General features: G+C 37.0%; 1 pseudogene; it reads left to right on the top strand.

The window, feature by feature from the left end:
* Positions 1-1502: 1502 nt before the first annotated feature.
* LOC147730570 (uncharacterized) lies at positions 1503-2559 on the top strand (annotated as a pseudogene).
* Positions 2560-3335: the final 776 nt, after the last annotated feature.

The following is a 3335-nucleotide window of genomic DNA, read 5'->3' as shown; positions in this document are numbered from 1 at the left end:
TGGAACCTTTGTCCTAATATATTTGTTTGCATAAAGGTATTTTCCCCTCACTGCCAGGTGCTGCTAAAACTAAATCAGATGCGAACGATGTAGCCTTGTACCTTTCTCCTATTAGGGATAGAATTGAGACTGCACTTCAAGCGATTTGGACATATACTATGTTTGGGGGGATACAAAATTGATGAAGGCAAGACCGAATTGCTTTTGTTTAAGACTTTACCGAAAGTGCTACTCTGGGATATAAGGGTAATTTATAATTCAAACACAACAAGGTTTTTAGAGATATTTTACTCTAATTTAGTCCTAGATAATGGCTGCTTAAGCTTCGTCCCTCTGTTATCAATTTTCTTTCTCTCTTGGCAGTTAGAAAATCTCTTCCTACCTCCATAATTGGTTGTATATGTAAATGTAAATGTATATCACAAATGAAAATGTCGATTTTACCTCTTATATATTTCCTTTTATAAACATTCGAATTGGAGGCAGGATTTTATGGCAAGACCGTAGGCTAATATTATGCAATCCTCTTTATTGCGCCACCCACAGCAGCATCTTCAAATAACATAGAACACAATAAAAAGTACTTTAGAACATTAACAAAGAGCCAGAAACTCCATGACTCTTCCTTCTTTTTGCTGCTGCCTATAAGATAAGTCATGTTTGCCTGTTTCTCTTATACTTAAGAGTTGTATGAGTCTTGGTTTGAGTTTTGGGATGAAATATGTTATGGTTTATATGTTTTTGCATGAATCACTTCGTAATTTTATGGAAACCTCTATTATTCATATTCAAGGGTTTTTATTTTAAGCATAGAATGTATGTTTTTTTTAGGTCTTTTATTTCATTCAAACGTTAGGTTTATGTTATTTTATATTCTGATGTTTCTCGGACCGATTGTTAAGCAAGGAGATGTTTTAAAATAGGATTCTTTAGCGCGATGTGCACGATAAGACTTATTCAAAAGTGTGTTGTTTTTCATTTAGTTTTTACAATGTAATGTAGCGAGTAGATCTAATTGTAGAGATGCCATACTCGTGTGCGCATGAATGTTTTTAGCTGGATGTCGAGTGATTTTGTTAGTTTTCATAATGCGTGTAGTTTATGCGGAAAGTTTTAGCAGATCTATTGGAATTGAGTTTTAGGAAGTCATTTATTATATTTTGAAAAAAGAACAGTATTTAACGGTAGTTTACCGTTGTTTTCATCGAATGTCATATAGAATTCTGAACCGGTGCGGACATTGTAGAATCAGTCAGTGTCTATTCGTGTGCACTCGTGCGTTGCATACGCATGCGTAGAAGCGTTCTGTGTTCCCAATGACTGAAACCGACAGAGGATTTTAGCTCTGAAAGACGGAGGAGATTTAGAGTTACAGAGGTTATTTTTTAGTGAGGGAAAGGGATTTTATAGGTCGTTTTTTTCTTGCAGTAGTGTTTTGATGATTATTTCAGTTTAAATTAAAGTTTATTTACTGAGTTGTTTTGATTTTTAAGGTTTACAATATGTCTGAGGTTAATGCTATAACTCAGGCAAATTTAAGTATGGAAGAAAGGATTACGCTTATGTTGTCTAAGCTTGCTAGTGATTTAGATATGAAAATGGACACAAAATTTGAAGAATTCAAAAAGAATAGTGGACTTTCTTCTCAGGTTGAACATCTTTGGTCCGCTGGTGGAGAGGAAGGGTGGAAAGGTTATCAGAAAATTAAAGAATCTGGAATCAGATGGTTTTAAGATTAAAAAAGCAAAGACTGCATATCCACACTCAGATTTTTTGCGTAAACGTGCAAAACAAGCTGGTGTCGAGGACACACATGTTGACCTGGAAATATGTCAAGGTAGTAGGAGGCATACTACCATATTATGTGATGAGTCTTCGAGTAGTTCAGAAATAGTTAAGTTGATCATCTGATTTTGATTTGGATGTTAAATTTGTGGATAAGGTTAAAAGTTCTGAGGCTAAGGCAAAAAAAAAGCCTGACAAGAGTGCTGGGGTTATGGATCCTTTAGGGGAGTCTATGTTTGATCCTAGGATATTAAAGCACCCATTATTCCCTCGATAGAGCAGGCTCCACATGTTGCTGAGTATGTCCAGATGTGGCTTCGAAAGCAGATACCTAAGGACGTGAGGTTGAGACTCCGCTCAGAGTGTCCTAGACCAATTCTAGCAAATAAGATTGCTCTGACGCCTTAGCTAGATGTTAAAATGATTGCGTTTGTTGCAAAAGGTGGTAGGGATCCTAAAAAAGGATTGGATAAAGGGTTACAAATGTGTCTGGACAGACTGCTTGATCTTACAGGGCCACTTACAAAAATCTTCAATATGGCTGAAGAGGCCTATGTTGAAAAGAAAGAATTGGACATAGAAGAACTTAGAGAGCGGATTCAGAGGACGGTGTGCTTGTTGGGAAATACTAACACCGCTATTTCAGTTGAGAGAAGGAAGAGTATTTTCTTAAAAATTGATCAAAAATTGGTGGAATTAGCCAATAATGAAAGTGGATAAGAAGCTAATTTGGAGAAGCTTGGGTGTTGCAGACGGTTTTGGGTTATCGAATAGATTTCATAGAGGATCCGGTTTAGGTTCATTGCCCACCAAGGATCAGGTTCAACTTGGAATTTTCAGAGTTGGTAGAAAAAGAAGTAAGAGAGTTGTTGATGAAAGGAGCAATTGTAGAAGAATTGGAAACATGTGCTGGGTTTGTAAGCAACATTTTCTTGGTAGAAAAGAAAGGAAAGGCTATGAGACCTGTGATAAATTTTAGGAGTCTGAGCGGGTGGAGTACCATCATTTCAAGATGGAGAGTTTGCACATGCTGAGAGATGTGCTTTAGACAGGAGATTGGATGACACGTTTGGATCTGAAAGACGCATATCTGCCAATTCCGATATGGTTAGAACATCAGAGGTTTCTGAGGTTCAGATGGAGAGGAAAGTTATGGAAGTTTGTTTGTCTCCCCTTCGGACTTTCCTCCGCCCCATGGTGTTTCACAAAAATGCTTCATGCAGTTGTTGCATTTTTGAGAGAAAGAGGAATTTGTGTGATAATTTATTTAGACAACATTTTGATTATGGACCAGGGGAAGAGGAGATTGGAAGAACATACAAAGTTAGCTGTGAATCTTTTGGAAAGTCTGGGATTTGTTGTGAACAAAGAGAAGTCATGTTTAATCCCAAGTCAAGAAACACAGTTTTTAGGTTTCATGATAGACACTATTCAGGGTCAGCTGAGGCTACCTTTAGACAAGATAAAGAAAAAAAGGAAGGAAGTTCAAAGGGTTTTATCTTTGGATGTTATATCGTTAAGGATGTTGGCGAGAATTGTAGGTCTTTTAT

Source organism: Lissotriton vulgaris, chromosome 2_1, assembly GCF_964263255.1.
Source record: "Lissotriton vulgaris chromosome 2_1, aLisVul1.2, whole genome shotgun sequence".
Lineage (NCBI taxonomy): Eukaryota > Metazoa > Chordata > Amphibia > Caudata > Salamandridae > Lissotriton > Lissotriton vulgaris.
The sequence above is the reverse complement of the archived record's forward strand: the minus strand, read 5'-3'. Positions and strand labels throughout refer to the sequence as shown.